Consider the following 18,238-nt stretch of genomic DNA (forward strand, 5'->3'; position numbering starts at 1 on the left):
TGACAAGAGACATGTTGCAGACAAGAAATTAGAAGAGGCTGCATTTGGTAGATTTGTAAGCAAAGATGCTTCTTTGAGTGAAAAAATAGCAGCATTGGGGACCACCATAGCTATGAGCACCAAACAAAAACTGGGGTGGGGGTTGTGAATATGTATATAATAAACCTACAATGAAGGCCAAGGGTGTTATGTATCAAATACCTTATGCAGGTCTTAAATCTCTTAAAACTATTGACAGTCTTTTGACCAAAAAGCAGCGCAAGAAAAAAAGCTCTTGTATTGCAAAGGGACATGGTATGAAATTGTTACTTAGTACCCCCCAATTAAAAAAATTACAGCAATCAAGAAAAAAATCACATGTGGGGGGATTCATATTTACTATCCCTGCCATCTTAGCTGCTCTCGGGGCTGTTGGGAGCTTGGCTGGGGGATCAGCTGCCATAGCAAAAACAGTAATAGATGCCAAGAAAAATAAGGCAGAATTAGATGAGCAGAAGCGCCATAACCTGGCCATGGAGAAAAAAGGCAAAGGTGTTAAGAGAGCCATGAGTAAGTTTAAAAAAAACAAGAGCCGCTTACAAACCAAGATATTGAAGCTTTAATCAAGCCACTGGGCATCAAAAATTTTAGAGGTGTGTACATGTCTGATTCTTTACCGGAACAACCACTCAACAAAGAGTGTGGCATTGTTAATTTGGATGAGTACAAAAATCAGGGCACTCACTGGATCTGTTATAAATATTTAAACAATGAGGCATTTGTGTTTGATTCATTTGGAGGTGTTCCACCTGAAAATTTAATAAAATATCTAAAATCAGCTAATCTTTATTACAATAATGCCCGTGTTCAAAACTTTAAAGATGTTAATTGCGGACATTTGTGTTTATCTGTTCTCAGATATATGTCTCAAATAAATAAACCATCAATTGAAGATTTTCAAAAGGCCTTGTGGTATTTAAAACATCATGGGGGTATTCCATCTCACCAGCCAAAATTCAATATTGAAACTCAAATTGCATGATGACATAGTGTATCCCAAAACAATAGCTCTCAGAGCATTTTACGGCATGTACTTGATCCCTAATATTACACACCACAACAACACAATTGCAGTTGGGGATCAAAAAATTGTCATCACTCCAGGGCAATATAATCTGTCCACTCTAAATGCTCAGTTACCCAGAGGTGTAGTGTTAAGTCAAAATTCTGTCACTCACAGAGTAGAGATTGTATCTGCCTCAGAAACAGTGGATCTGGGTACTATAGGAGAGCTGTTAGGCTTTGAGAACAACACAAAACTTGAAGCAAGCATCAAACACACTGCTATTAATATACCTAAATTCTTAGCCATAGAGACTCTGAATATTCACTGTAATGTGGCGGAGGGTATGATCACCAAATCAAATGGCATAGGCACTCACAAACAAACTGGCATCATTGCAACATTTAAACCTAATTCCGAATTCATGGAGCCCATCATCTACAATCCATCCCCAACATTATATTTTCCTGTGTGTCATAATAGAATAGATAATATTGAATTGATGGTCACTAATGAAAAAGAAGAATTAGTTGATTTTGCTGGAGCCACAACAACTGCTATCATAGAGATTAACATTTAAATAAAAATACATACAATGGAAAATATTGAGAGTTATGAGCTACAATCATTCCCCCCAAACAGGAGGACATTTGCAAATTTAAATCAACCCAACACAGAAATTGAGGTTGATCTTGATGTAGGGGATGGATTTATACACCCCCACAGAGCAGATCTATACATCAAATTTGATGTTGTAAAGCTCGATGGAACAGATTATCCGGCAAATTCAAATATAAGATTGGTAGATAATTTTGTGCCGCATCTGTTCTCTGAAATTGAGATCAGAAAACATGGCGTTGTTATAAACAGAGTGGATTATCCCGGCATTACCTCCACAGCTTTGGCCACACTAAAATTATCCAAAACCGAGGCTTCTTACTACAGAATCGGTGGATTTGAGGCTGGTGATAAAATATTAACCAAGAGCCACACTGTGCTGTTCCCCATGCGCCTGTTGCCAGGATTCTTCTCGGATTACAAAGAAATTATGTGGAAAGGCGGGTTAAGAATTACATTTAGAAGAGCTGCCAATGATAATAATGCTTTGATGAGATACAGCACATTAAACTCTACAGGGGAAGCTCTGCCTAATACCTTACCTGATGCAGGCAAGTGCCTTATTCAGACTATGGAGCTAAGAATCCCTGTTGTTGAATATGAGGCCAGTTATGCTCTTAAATACAAAGCTGATATAATAAAAAATCCACAGATTCCTCTGCAATTTTACACATATCAATGTGTACAGAAGCCCGCATCTGGCACATATTATGAGTTTGATGCTACAAACTCATTCTCCAGCATTCAATTTGACATGCCTGATTTTGTGGTGGTATTGTTTCAGACTGGAAGACACAATAATCAGGAAAAAAATTCAAGTAAATTTGATAGCTGCAACATCAAGAATATATATCTTAAAAATGGCAGAAATGAGGTATTTCCTAGAGAAAATTATAATTTAGACATGTCCAAGGATGATTTTCTTAAATTATATGAGGCTTTTTCGGCTTTCGCGCGTGTCACTACTGGCAGTACTGATATGTATTACTCACCAGATGAATTCAAAACACAGAGACCCATGTTTGTAATCAACACTTCAAAAAGAAAACAAGTTGTAGTTAATGACAGGACAAACATTAAAATTATCTGTGAATTCCACGAGGCTTTACCAGATGACACCATATGTAGCGTCATTCTCATAGGTGAAAAATCATATGTTTATGATGTAAGAAATGAGAGAGTCACGGAGCAATTCTAGAGGCCCGATTCAAACACAGAAACCCCTTGATTACAAAGCAATAATACCAACACTTTGCTGTCAGAGAGGCCCCAGACACTCTACCAGCTTTGAAACCTCAACTGTATTATCAGCTAGCAGTGAATATCTTATGTGTGGGCAGTTGTATATATTTCAATCTTTTATCAGGACTCGAACCCAAAGCCCCTGATTACAATGCAACAATATTAATACTTCTCAATATGGAATATGCCCACATTTTACTGGGTTCTGAGACCCTTATACAGACAAAATTGGATTTTGAACTGCCATAATATTTTCTAAGTCTTTGCCTAGGCTCATATTATCAGAATAGAATTGCTTTCAGCATGAAGGGGGTGCAGTTCATTGCCACTGTGTGAAAATATGTATTTTTATCTCAATAATCTTTGTTACACTTTTACATGTCTGCAACATGTTACACTTTTTCCCCCTGTCGCACAGAAAGATTAATGGCCCCTTCAGTGAATCGTACAGAAAAATCATTAATGCTCCCTTCTAGCGTGTAGATTTTATCTCTTGCGTGCCGGCAGGACATGGAGGCAATTAATTATGCCTACCCACTATTCTTCTATTGTATTGAGCAAGTGGTTATAAAACATGAGAAAATAAGAAAATTGAGAAATTCAGTTTTTGTACAATATATTGTTGTAAAACATTGTTTTACCAGGGTTTCAGATTTGGGGGCTATCAACTAGCAGTAATTATTCTCAAAATCTCACTTGTGGACATATTATTTTGCCACATGTATTTCAATCTTAAATATTTTATCAGGACTCGAACCCCGAGCCTTTTGTTTACAAGGCAACAATATTATCATTTTGCCATCAGGGGAGGCTTCATATTTTATGAGGACTTAAACCCGAACCTCCACACCTGAAAAATTAGGGTATAAGCCCCTCTTGCCATTGTCTTAAGTATGGGTAAATCTATCTGTTGAGCCCTCGCCTTTTCTACACTAGAAATTCAGAATTTCTTAAAAATCAGAGCATATCACACCTGAAGAATTGGGGTACAGGCCCCATCTTGGCATTGTTTTAAGTGTAAGCAAATCTGATTGTTCAATCAAATAGCCTCGCCTTTTCTACACTTGTAAGTTGGGTTTATCCTATATACTTTTATACTACTTATGGTTAATAAATCTCCAAATAAACAAATCAAAACATCATCTTAGAGTTACTTCCTTTGGCAACACAATACATTATTTTGACTTTTTAATTAGCTCGGCATTAAAATTCCAGAAGTGTCCCTTTCTTTATTTCATTAAAATTTTTATATACTTATCTTCAAATATCAATATGGTATGCGAAATATCAACTTTATACTGTATTCATTCTACTAATAAGAAGGATTCACATTAATCACTACAATACTGCAGTGAATAAATTTTAATAAACTAGTTATGTATGGAAAAAGCTACAGAATTATTCAATTGCTAACTAGTGATAAAAAAAGGTAAAGTGCTCCCCTGTGCATAGCACCACGCCATGAAGGCGTATAGGGGGTATGGGGGTAACGCCCCACACTTTCTTGATCCGGTCGTGAGTGGGGGTGATGTGATCAGCATCACGCCCCTGACCGCCTTTACCCCCCAGGGTTTCCCCCAGGTACCCATGTTATTCGACGCTGGGTGGGCGCCGGGGCCGCTTCCATCGTTAGAAAAGTTCCCGGATTTGAACCGGCCGGGGATAGAACCCGGGACCTTTAGCATGGTAGTCAGACGCGTTACCATTGCTAACGAGTAGCTTATCCTATTTAGAAATCCTCGTCACATACATAAATTTTGCCATATGAATCAGCCGAAAATGTCAACAGAATCTGTAGATGCAGCTGAAGTAAAGAAAAAACGTTATGTCACGAAGTATCCAGAAGACGATTTTATTAGTTTGTTTTTAAATCCACTTTTATGCTCAGATAGGCTAACCGGGATTAAACCTACAGTTTAACGTGGAACCAGTGTGCATTGTGCTTCCACCAGAGGAGGGGGAGTCGAACACAGGACCTCTTCATTATAAGGCGACAGCGTTATGCCTTTGGGGGAAAATATACAGAAAGAACTCGCACCAAACGTGGCATTTTATCACCACAGAAGATGCGTCCATTTTAGGAGGGTGATTGCCTGAGACAAATATTTGAGACTTTCGGAAAACAACATCATTGTTCACGGAATTAGCTGCCTTGATCCACTAATGAAACGCTGTGCAATTGAAACTACCATCTCAACTTTCTAAGAGGTATGAACTAATGCAACTCCATTTTTGGAAGAGTAAGTTGTGGTTCATTTGTTATATTTAACCTTTAAACAACCGAGCCGGTTTTCGAAAGTAACCCCTCTCTCGCCGTGGTGTCGGGAAAAATGCGCCCGGGAAAATTGCGCTCTCGTAATAAAAGTGGGAAAAATGGGCCCTCTCAAGAGTAACCACAATGAAAAGTGGGAAAAATGCGCCCAGCACACACAACCTTCACCAATATTATAATATGTTGATTAAAACAACCTTTACGCTGCTTCCCCTCACACTTAACACAGGCTTGGGACTGTCAGGAAAGATAATTTTGTTTTTAAAGTACAGTAAAAATATTCATTTTTCTGGCGTGTTTAGAAGCTGGAGATGATGTCCGTTGTCATAATTTTTTTTTTAATTTTACTTTTGTAATTTTTATTTAATATGTTGTAATTTTTATTTTATTTTATTAAAGTTTTTATTTACATTTGTATTTCCATTTCTTGTGACCTCCGTTGACGATCTTTTAAATCCATTTTTTGGGTGTACTCCAGACTTCTCAGGCACTTGGTAAGGTCCTTGGGTGTGCTTGTTTTGTAAGTATGTAAAATTTTGCTCATCTGTTCATCCAGTTTTACGTACGTTCGTTTCCTCTTCGTTCCTTCCAAACCGATGCTAGCCCTGTCATATTTGTATCCGCTGTATTCCGCTTCCTGCTTCAGCGTCTTCAGAAGGGCGTAGAAGTTGGGATGAAGTCGGACTTTCTCCTGCAGCTTATTGTTCCATCCTTCGACAGCATTGTTCGTGCGGCGCTTTGCATCTCCACAGTACCACACATCAACTGGTAGATTTGGATTTTGCAGCCATTGTTGCACAAAGTAGTCAAGAAACGCTGTCAGTTTCTCTCCTGCTGACTGGTCATGTGTGCTGGGCGCATTTTTCCCACTTTCTAATGTGGTTGCTCTTGGGAGGGCGCATTTTCCCCACTTCTATTGCGAGAGCGCATTTGTCCCGGGCGCATTTTTCCCTGATTCCTCGCCGTGGCCTTTGCGCGCGATTTTTAAATTTTTACACTTATTTCAGAAAAACGTTATATCTCTGAGACCATTTGAGCAATCTACTTCGGATAACTTTTGTTTGAAAACAAAAACATCGGAGCACGCGACCGTGCACAATTCAGAAAGCCCAAGTGAGAAAAACGGGGTTAGGAGGGGCCAAGTCCCCAAATTTCAATGAGAAAAAAATTGCTGTTCGCTCCCTCTTCTCCCGTTATTTTGGAAAATGGGCGCAAACGTTTGCATTGTTTTCAAAGAATAGACTTTCTGCAACAAAGGGAACTTAACTTCTTTCAAGTCTCTAGTCCTCATACAGGCTGAAATATGACGCAATATGTACAATCCTGCATTTTGGTAAAAATGGCTAATTTGCATATTAGAGAATAAATTAGTATATCTCGGAGACTATTTGAGCAATCTACTTCGGATAACTTTTGTTTGAAAGCAAAAACATCGGAGCACGCGACCGTGTACAATTCAGAAAGCCCAAGTGAGAAACGGGGTTGGGAGGGGCCAAGTCCCCAAATTTTCCATTATTTTGGAAAAAGGGCGCAAACTTTTGCATTGTTTTCAAAGAGTAGAACTCTTGCAACAAAGTGAAACTTGTTTTAAGTCCCTAGTTCTCATACAGGCTGAAATATGACGCAATATGTACAATTTGCATTTTGGCTAAAAATAGCTAATTTGCATATTAGAGAAAGGGGGAGGGGTGGGTTTTTCTTCCACATGACATTTCAAAGTCTTTTCTCAACAACTGTCAGCGTTTACAACCTCACATACAAGTATGAAGGTCCTAAAAGCACGTAAATGTTGTAATCGGCACCATGAGTCATATATGACCCATTGGCTGTTTTCGCCTATACTCTCTATGGGTCGTGTATGACCCATTTGGCTGTTTAAAGGTTAGTCATTTTTCTGCTAATTTTGATAATGACGACGATAAGATTCAATGGTGATTAGATTTAAAGTTACGAAGGGGCGAAAACAAACACAAGCTGATACTCAAAATACAAACCCTCATTAATTATTACTTTGACAGTGGTTCCAAGCGCCAGGGACTCGTTGCCTGAAAGAATCAAGTTTCCAGGGTGTGCTGCACAGGATAGAGGTTGACATTCTAGTGTGTTCGAAATGGTCACGCCATGCAACCCAAATCATTATGAAAAATAGATGAATTATTACTGGCACGGTGATCAACTTCGATGAATTTCTTGTGTCCTAAATCATTTTGTTACCTCAAAAAATATGTTCATGTAACAAATCATACGTGTATTGCTTATCCCGCATTAGTAACATGACAGTTCAGAAAATGAATAGCAACTTAATTAATAATCTCTTCAATTCTGAACAGATTTTTCGATCTTACTTGTTTGTGAGTGATATTCTGTCAAAATAGCCTTTCATTAGCCTAGGAATACTTCATGGACAATGAACAAAGAATTTGATTTCCGTGTGTATTTTAAATCATTCCTAATAAGACGTTCGTTTTAATCCAAACATTCAGTGGCGGCGATTAGGAGGAGCGGGAAGTGGGGGATGCAGTTCCCCAGCCACATTTTGCCACTTTTTGCCACCGCACTATGGCCTCTTTATGCTAAGCCTTTTCTACCAAGAAAAAGTATATTGTCCTTGCCCCTCAAATGTTGGCACCCAATCGCCGCTAATACAAACATTCAGATAGATTTCTCCATTGTACAAACCTTGTAAGCTAAGAAAATTGACCCCTAAGGAGTAAGAAAACTCTTCCAGTGAAAACGCATACGATGAAAATACTATGCTCAGGAACATGCATTTAAATTACGAGAAACTTCACGATTGTCTACCATCGCACTTTTTATCATTATCGCCGAATACATAAAATCAAGTATGTGCCTTGTATTTGCAACACAAGCTTAAACCTAATATTAATTCACATTTATTTCACTGTATTAAAACATGCATGAAATAATGTGATTAGAATGTATGGCTGGGGTATGGCTGCGCATGGGTAAACACTTCCTTGAAATAATTGTGTCCTTCAGAGACAAAGCGAAAGGAAATGGAACAAGATGCGATAATAGATTAGAAAAGGATAAAGAGGAAAACAAGGAAAGGGAAAAGAAGTAAGAGGAAAATCGGGAGTGTAAGAGAGAGGGGGATACATACGTCTTACATACACATACGTATATACTATATGTGGTATTGCATTTATACTGCCCACCCTAATCTATCAATAAGGAGCTTCTGCCCACCCGGTCGAAAATTTCTGGCGCCGCCCCTGTTGGACATCAATCTCTGCACGAGCGTATTCTATAGTTAGCTTGCGATGTGAAGAATATGTAATAGCCGTGATTTATCTCCTAAATTGATCACACAAAGTGCATACAATCTACCCCCACACGGTTTTCAATCCAAGAACAGAGCGAGCAGCTTTCCTATCTAAAGAGTTGGCAGAACTGTTAGAGCGAAAGCACGACTTAGGGGAGAAATGGATTTCGAGCCCAATACGTTGAAACATGTCAATCAGCATCGCTCAAATGTAATATGTCGATCAGTAGTTTCAAAGTAATTAGTTGTTATAAACATTTCAAATACATATATTAGAGTAGGAAGTAGCCTATCAGTGTCGATTTGTGCTTCGACCAAATCTGCTTGCGGAAAGACAAGACATCATTTCGATGTGACATTCCATTAGGCACTTATTTTTAATGCGGATATGTACTCGTACGTTTAGTATGGTTTACCTTTCAGCCGGCTCCCGTGGCGGAGAGAGTCTGCCTGCAACTCTTGCAGGAAGCAGTTCGTAGTGAGCTCCGCTCTCCGCGCGAAAAGTCTAAGTTATCGAACTGGGCGACTTAGCTATGGCCATACAAGGTTTCCTAGTGTTGTTGTTTCTTTTTTTTGTGATATATTTTTGGAGTGGATTGAAGATACGATGAAATAGATCACGATGAACACACAAAGACAAAACACCTTGAAATTTGTGTTCACTGATGTCAAAACAAGGCCCACGTCTTTAGATTTTCTTCAATGGTTTCACGATACCTATCAAGTGCCGACGAACCAAGTGCTAAGTTTTGAAATAGATTACTTTCGAAAGTGTTTGTGCATGAAATTTGTGACAAGGGTGATAGGAGAACGGTTACTCAATGATTTTGGTAATGAGGTTTTCTAAAGTGACGCACACAGTGACCATAAAGTTGAAGTAGAATGGGCCCACCATAGACATGTAATCGTAAGAATCCACGTAGTACCAACTGAATTAAATGAAGAAGTTATAAGTCGAGTCTTGAGTTCTTATGGTGAAGTGTTGAAACTTAATGACGAGAAATATTCTGCTGATCACACCTATCCTACACGTACAGGTCGTGTTTTGATCAAAATTATATTACGTAAACCCATACCCTCGCATGTAACGCTGAATGGAGACAATTACTGGGTGACATATCCAGGGCAGGTGCGTACATATTTAGCTTGTTCCGAAGTGGGGCACAATGTAGCCCTGAAAACCGTCCCCGCAGGGGTTTACTCTATATACCCGCAGACAATGTACCGAGGGCATATGCACCTACAGTGTTACCAGTGCCGATGCAACCAAGAGATTCAGCACCATCAGCAGTAGACGTCACTCCGACAGAAGACATCACAGGAGAAAAAAACAGACAAACAAAGGCTAGCCAGGTCCAAACCACGAAGATAGTGTAGAGCAACCACCAACAGGAAGTGAAGAGATCGAGCGGATAACTCTGACCACATCAGAGGAGGTCAATGCTATACCTCCTCTCCCTCCCAGTGTTTTGGTCATGGATACTCAGTTTCCAGTAGTTACCTCCCCTCGAAATTCACGTTCGAGATCTCTATCAAGGCTACGGTCAATGGCGCTACGTAGAAAGAAGAAGAAAAATAATGAATGCCTAAGTTCCACAATAGTTCGGGTAGAATCTGGCAGCCTAAAGCAAGATTTTGAAAAGGTTAGTTTAACAAGTAATTCAGAAAATGCAACTATAGAAAAACCTTCAAATAGTAATAAACTTGCCCCAGATTTATTTAGTGGAAAGCATAGTTAATTTATTGTAGTCAGAAGTTGGAGATCTGTAATGTTGAAGAATTTAAGTAACTTTAGTATTCTGTTGTGGACAGTTATAATCATGCAAACATTTACTTTGACATCCATAAATTTGAATCAAATGAAAAGTTCGACAAAAATAATTGCTCTAAATGACTTTTTTAATCAAATCGTCTATTGATGTAGCCCTATTACAAAAGGTTGCAATTGACGATTTTTCTTTACTGAGAATGTTCAAAGTATACAACAATTTTACTCCCTTAGCACAAGGGACTGCCATAGCTATTAGGTGGCACTTGGAATTAAGTAATGTAGTGCCCTATCCTGATGGCACACAAATAAGTGGAAAATTAGGCTCTGTTTTTCTCTGTAATGTGCATGCTCCGTCAGGAAGCCAAAACAGACGGGCAAGAGAAGATTTTTTTTCTACAGTTGTAGGGCCAGAGTTAACATCCCACACATTAGACACTATACTAGTGGGGGATTTTAGCTGCGTAATTCTCTCACAAGACCAAAACCCTGGAATCAACTTTTCACGTACACTATATGAATTAACGCAAGGCCTACAACCTGCGTTACGCTTGGATACACACCAACGGACAAAATCCAGGTTACACACATATAACATACAATAGTGCGTCAAGAATAGATAGGTTTTATGTAGCACCGAGATTTCAGGACCATATAATTAATGTTCAAAATTTTCCAGTATGCTTTAGTGATCATAGTGTACCAATTCTCAAAATAAATTTAGATCTGATCAAACCCCGACAAGGTAGAGGATACTGGGTTTTAAATAGCACATTATTACACAATCGTAGTTACGTCCAGCTAATCAGGGAAACTTGGAATGAACTGCAAAAGACCCTAATCGAGTTGTAGGAAAGTCGAGTTAAGCCTAAATTTCGTCAGGTCAGTAAATTCTTCAGTGCAGAGGTTAATAGAGATCAATGAAACAAATATAATTTTTTGTATGCAGTCTTGAAAGATCTCCATCGTTCAGCGCTCCAAGGCAATTTCAATCGTTCTTACGACAATGAAACTTGGTCCCTTACATTGAAAGAGGAACATAAATTGAGAGTATTTGAAAATAAGATCCTTAGGAAAATATTTGGATCTAAAAGGGATGAGGGGACAGGTGACTGGAGAAGGTTACATAATTTAGAACTACATAATTTGTATTCATGTCCAGATATTATTAGAATAATTAAATCAAGAAGACTTATATGGGCAGGCCATGTGGCACGAATGGGAGAGGAAAGAGGAGTTTACAGGATTCTTGTGGGGAAACCTAATGGTAAGAGACCTGTAGGAAGGCCAAGCCGAAGATGGAGGGACAACGTTGAGATGGACCTAAGGGAAATCGGTAGGGATGGAAAAGAGTATATATATATCTTGCTCAAGATAGGGAAAGATGGAAGGCCTGTGTTGCTGCAGCCATGAACCTTCGGGTTTAAGAAGGCTAGAGAGTTAGTTAGTTAGTTAGTTAGTTACGACAATGAAATAAAAGCTTAATTACTTTCTATACATAGCAAACTGAAATCAGCAGCAATAATCAAGAGCAAGATTCTCCATATAGACCCTGACGAGCAAGCCACACTAAGTCACATACTTGAAGATCATAGACACGCCAGAAGTCACGTCATTCACAAATTAACTTTAGATTCCGGAGAAGTTGTCAGCCTTCATATTACACGACAGGGTTTTGCAATACTATAAAGATCATCTTGGTCACGCCTTTGAAACAACAGATAAGCAATGTCTTTTCTTGGACTACCTCCCTGCATCACTGGCGGAAAATGAAAGAACTGAGCTCACCCAACCGTCTAGTAAGGAGGAGGTTCATGATGCAGTATTCAAAGCTCCGAAGAATAAAACTACAGCCGAAGATGGATTACCATCAGAATTCTATCAATGTTTTCTTGGATTTGATAGGAGACGAATTAACGCAATGGGTCAATGAAGTGTTGACAACAGTGACAATAAGGAAGACCAGTAGCACGTGAGTTATAGAGTTAGTAGCAAAAAAGGCAAATCCAAAGTTAGTCACAGATTTTAGGCCAATTTCAATATTGAGTAGTGCATAAATCAGCGTTTAAATAAATATATGGATAATTTACAGCTCGCTTGTAATACATCTCAAAATATACATCACATGTTGCAAACGATAAGTTGCGTAATTCTTACCAAACAAAATAAGAAAGCAACGGAGGTAATTCTATCCTTAGATTTTTCCAAAGCATATGACAGGGTGAGCCATGAATATATGTACAAAGTCTTAGAATCATATGGTTTCGGATACACTTTTATTAATTGGATCAAGACGTTATATAATCACACGCTGCTAAAACTCAAGATAAATGTTTTTTTGACGACTAGTTTTAAAATGCGTTGAGATGTACTACAAGGTAGTTCCTTGAGAAGCACATTGTACGTCCTCACAATAGCCCTCTTTCTGTTTAGTATCCAGCATCATTTACAGGCCATTTCTATGGCAACCACAACAATACAAGTAGGAAGTTTCATGGATGACGTGACCATTTACCTCAAGGATGAAAGAGATCTGTACAGTGTTCAAAGCCAAATACATACATTTGAGCACACATCAGAAGCAAAACTTAACAGTCGAAAGTCATTCCTGATGCTCCTTGGCAAGGATAAAATATAAGGAGATCTCTCTAGGCAAGAAAATAAAAGTTTTAGGTATAAACTTCTATGCAAATATCGAAGAAACGATTGAAGCAAATAGTAAACTCACGTTCGAGAGGGCAAACAAGAAGCGTTCTGTGATTTTAAAAGCACGAGTAAGATTCATTAAAGTTTTTGATCTCTCTAAACGTTGGTATGTAACAAAAATCTTCAAACAACAGCAACAAAACTGTTGGCTCCTTTCTGTGGCATGATACGATTTGATTTTCCGAGTGGCAATGAGCGAGCTCACGTTATCAGAAGAGACAGGTGGGTTGGCACTAATACATTCGAACGCACAGGCAAGAGCATTGTTTGTACAGACTGGCCTTCAAACAACCTTCTCACTGCACCAGTTAACGACCCAAGAATGCGTACAGACGATAATACGGAACATTCCATTAGAAGCTCCCATCGATATCCAAAGTATCCCAAAAAGGTTTTTGTTTTATAAGGACATTGCTATACAAGTATGCTATCAGTTATTACGACATGAGGCAATCACACCATCTGTTAAAAAGTTATACAGTGAAATAAATAGTTCAAATAACACAGTACCACGAATAGTCAGGGATTTTCCTACCCATAATCGGACACAAATATGGGAAAATGTCTCAGCCAAACACCTTTCAAGAGCTGGCTAATCAATATGGTACAAAGTGGTCCATCGTGTTATAGTGACAAGAGATAGGACATACCAATACGGAATCAGTGACTCCCCAAACTGTATATCCTGTAACATGCCAGAGTCTTTACCCCACAGGTTAACGAAGTGTCGAAATTCCTCCACGGCATGGAATAAATTAAGAAAGATGCTCAGTCGTATATGGAGCACATCGTCGATAAAGTTCAAGGACACAGATATAGTCTTTCCAGATTTCATTTTTTTTCCAAGAACGAGCAGTATAATGGTTGATAACCCAATACTTATTATATATATTTCACAATGACGAGAGCAGTGCTCAGGGAAAATTCAGTATCTTCTTGCAAGAACACTACAAAAAAAATCATCTTCAAACAAGGAAGAAATGGTATGCAAATTTTTTAATAGTGCTTTATACTTAATTTAGGTCAAACAAAAATGTAAAAGTTCTAACCACATAGAATTAAAATTGTAAGTAGCAGTAATACACTTATGTAAATCACAATGTTATCTTACAACTTGTATATCAGAATGAGACAAATAAAAAAATAAACAAAAAAAAAAAGAGTGTTTAGCACATCGCGCTACTACATCAGAGGTTGTTTTGCTCCTTTTCTCTCTGTTAAACAATAACCTGCCTTGCCTCTACCTGTCACTTGTTCCGTTACTGCCACAGGTGAATAGGATGCAAAAACATAATAAACTAACAATACGGTTCATTCGAAATAACACATCTTAAAATAACTACCATACAATTTCTTGTTAATTTTCTGTACCATGGATAAAAGGGAAACTCTTTCTTTTCTCATAAATGAACTTCGGACGATAAGATTGAAACGATATAAAAATAGGATTTATTTCTTGTTTAAATATGCACAAGGAATTACAAATGCAACAACCCCCACATGATCCAAATTAGTTGAAATGACATTATATATATATATATATATATATATATATATATAATGTGTGTGTGTGAGAGAGAGAGAGAGAGAGAGAGAGAAAGAGAGAGAGAGAGAATAGAGGTTCGGACGTTGTACTAGACCATCAGAACTACCTCTACTTAAATAATGTTAAACAGTGACCGCTAGCCCTCTAGACTAGCCACAGCCACTACCGGCATCGAGAGAACTTTCAAGGTCCCTCCTCTTGCCCAAGCAACGAAAAAATGCTAACCCCAGCTACTCAATAGAATCCCTTATACAGGGTGTTTCTAAAGGTCGTTTACAACGCTTGGGAGGTGATTCCTCACACGAAAACAAGCAAAAAGTCTAAGTTCCATTTTTACGACTGAGGCTTCGTTTCCGAGATAGGAGCCTCGCAAAAGGTGACAAAGTGATCGTCACACCTAACTGGGACGAATACTATCACAGATAGAGAGGCGGTTCCAAGGGAATCATAAAGGAATCGTATGTGCTCAGTCCGGAAGTCACTATGAAAAGTTCACTGCACGGATGCGCAATGGAGTCCTCAAAGGAATTGGGGATTTCCAGCAAGAACAATACATGGAAAAGGTATGTAAGGCAGCAAGAAGGACCGTGACAATGAGAAATGCGTTAAAGACAACACATCCCGACCTCAAACATCAAAACATGAGCACCGAACACAAAATCCGAAAAGTTGAGCACGGTTGCATACCCCAGTTACACGCGAGGAATGAACGAATCATGTCATGTGGCATACGAGAGACACATTACTCCACCAGGAGGAGGGAAAGAAAAACACATTATCAGGTGATTGCGACAACGTGTATTTTTACACGCGACAACTACGTAATATCCCCCCCCCCCCCGACACACACACACAACAAACAACAAATGCTACAATGTCTTATGCACAGACAGTGCGTGTCACTGTACACCAACTGAAGATGTCATTTTCACCACACAAAGGGGGTGGGGAGCAATACCAAAAGTGTTCGCACGCGATCATTGTGACGTAAAAGAGACCAGTTTTGGAAGCGCTGCACAGGCAAGTCTGGCTCTCGTAGTCTACGTTTGACCTTCATGACTGCTGTTCCCGCGAGAGGAGCTCGAAGTGTTGGTTCTCTCCGGCAGTCGTTCCAGTCGTGTTGCAGGTGCTGGGATATGATCAGCAGTTCGCTCTAGGTTGTCATACGCATTGAAGAGTACTAGTATGTTGTATTGAAAGAAGTTGACGTGGTGGAGTGGACAAGTCAAGTATCGCAACAATTGGTCTGTGGTGTTCGTACGGTGATACGGCCAATTTGTGCAGTGTGCCAGTGTTAAACAAAAACAATACTTTGCAATTCCAGCTCCCTATTACACAGATGGCTGCGTATACGACCCAGCAGCTAGCAGACATGCATCTCATGTATGGGGAGGCACGTGGTAATAGCCGCGAGGCAAGGCGTCTTTATGGAGAACGCTTTCCACATAGACCTTTACCGTCTCACACCTTCTTTCAGGTAGTGGACAATCGACTGCGTGAAACAGGGTCAGTGTTACCACCGCGGCAAGAAGTTGGAAGACCCCGAAGTGTACGCACACATCAGTTTGCAGAAGATGTGTTAACAGCGGTCGCAGAACATCCTGGAACTAGTACGCGCGTGCTCGCTCGGGCACGAAACACGTCTCATGTGAATGTTTGGCGAGTGTTGTCAGAGGAAGGAATGCACCCTTTTCAACTGCAGAAAGTACAAGAACTGTTACCTCGTGACTTTCGCCCTCGTATGGAGTTTTGCCAATGGTTGTTGCGTCATCTGGACACAAACCCTCACTTCGGGGCAAACGTATTGTGGACAGATGAAGCCATTTTCACCAGGACTGATGTCTTCAATAGTAGAAACAGTCATGTATGGGACTTTGACAACCCACATGCACTTTTTGTGGCCCATCACCAGCACAGGTTTTCAGTGAATGTGTTGTGCGGGATAGTACATGATCATTTAATTGGACCATACATTCTCCCTGTTCGCCTGAATGGTCGCACATATCATGCATTTCTTAGTGACGTTCTGCCTGAACTGTTGGAGACCGTACCTTTGGCACTGCGGCAAGAAATGTGGTACCAACACGATGGTGCACCAGCTCATATCGATTGTAATGTACGACATTTCCTGCATGACGTGTTTCGCAATAGGTTCATTGGTAGGGATGAGCCTGTGCCTTGGCCACCGAGGTCGCCAGATCTCAACCCTCTCGATTTTTTCTTCTGGGGAGAAATGAAAACCCTCGTATACGACACACCTGTCACATCAGCTGAGGACCTCGTTGTCGCATCAACGTCGCCGCCGCGACGGTAGCAGATACATCTGGCTTGTTTGCTCGTACTCGACAATCCTTGAAATGTCGCTGTCATCTCTGCGTAGAAGTGAATGGCAGACATTTTGAAAACCGTCTGTGATTATTGCCCTCGGCAAATCTCAGTGAGAACGCTCTTGGTATTGCTCCCCACCCCCTTTGTGTGGTGAAAGTGACATCTTCAGTTGGTGTACAGTCATGGAAAAAAGTTCTTCCCCATAAGGCTTTAATAGGAGCAAGTAATGCAGGAGGGTAGGCAACACATATTGCACCCTTCGATGATCGGGTGATTTTGCCAATCTTAACACCGAGAAATGTGTTCCACGCGAAGGTCAACATGACAGGAAAGCAAAGAGGGTCACGTGACTATTGGTTACGTGGAGTGTTGTGCTTCTCCACGTCCCCAGTTCTTGATCCACATTGCAGAAAAAGTAGAGCTGCATGCAATATATGAAAATAGGTTGTTTTCAACTACACGCTTAATTATGATTTTCCCAATTGTAAATCTATCAGACGTGTCTCCCGATTTAGTCGGGACAGTCTTTTACTTTGAATTCCTGTTTTTTCATAGGCGTAACTTGACGGGAGCAGAAAGGGCATTTGTAACCCCCCCAAAAAATCAGGTTTCTTAAAGCTGCTAAAACAGGAATTAAATACTATGATTTGACGCGTCCAAAAAAAGTATTGTATTGAAAGATTGTTCCCAAATACGTAGATAGCAATTTAATACTTTGAAAGTGTCTCAGATTTGTTTATTATGTCACATCTTAGTGTGGCACAGGTCTACTACAAAAGTGGAATTTCGTAACAGAAATATGAACCCACTCCTTTTATTTCGTAGCCGATTTCATCTTGAAACTGAAATTAAGAATATTAGTTAACAAGGTAAAAAGGTAAAGTGTTCCCCTGTGCATAGCACCACGCCATGAAGGCGTATAGGGGGTGTGGGGGTAACGCCCCACACTTTCTTGATCCGGTCGTGAGTGGGGGTGATGTGATCAGCATCACGCCCCTGCCGCCTTTACCCCCCAGGGTTTCCCCCAGGTACCCATGTTATTCGACGCTGGGTAGACGCCGGGACCGCTTCCACCGTTAACAAGGTCATTGGTAAACAATAAAAAAATGTGTTAGACCCAATTCTTTAATACCTTATCATAATCTTTATCGCAATTTTAAATTTTGTTGTAAGTCCACTTTATGCAAAAAAAAAAGGTAAAGTTCTCACCTGTGCTTAGCGCTACGCCATGAAGGCGTATAGGGGGTGTGGGGGTAACGCCCCACACTTTCTTGATTCGTTCGTGAGTGGGGGTGATGTGATCAGCATCACGCCGCCCCATACTTTCTTGATTCGTTCGTGAGTGGGGGGTGATGTGATCAGCATCACGCCCCTGACCGCCTTTACCCCCAGGGTTTCCCCCAGGTATCCATGTCATTCGACGCTGGGTG

Source organism: Lepisma saccharinum, chromosome 5 (genome assembly GCF_977018435.1).
Source record: "Lepisma saccharinum chromosome 5, izLepSacc3.1, whole genome shotgun sequence".
Classification (NCBI taxonomy): Eukaryota; Metazoa; Arthropoda; class Insecta; order Zygentoma; family Lepismatidae; genus Lepisma; species Lepisma saccharinum.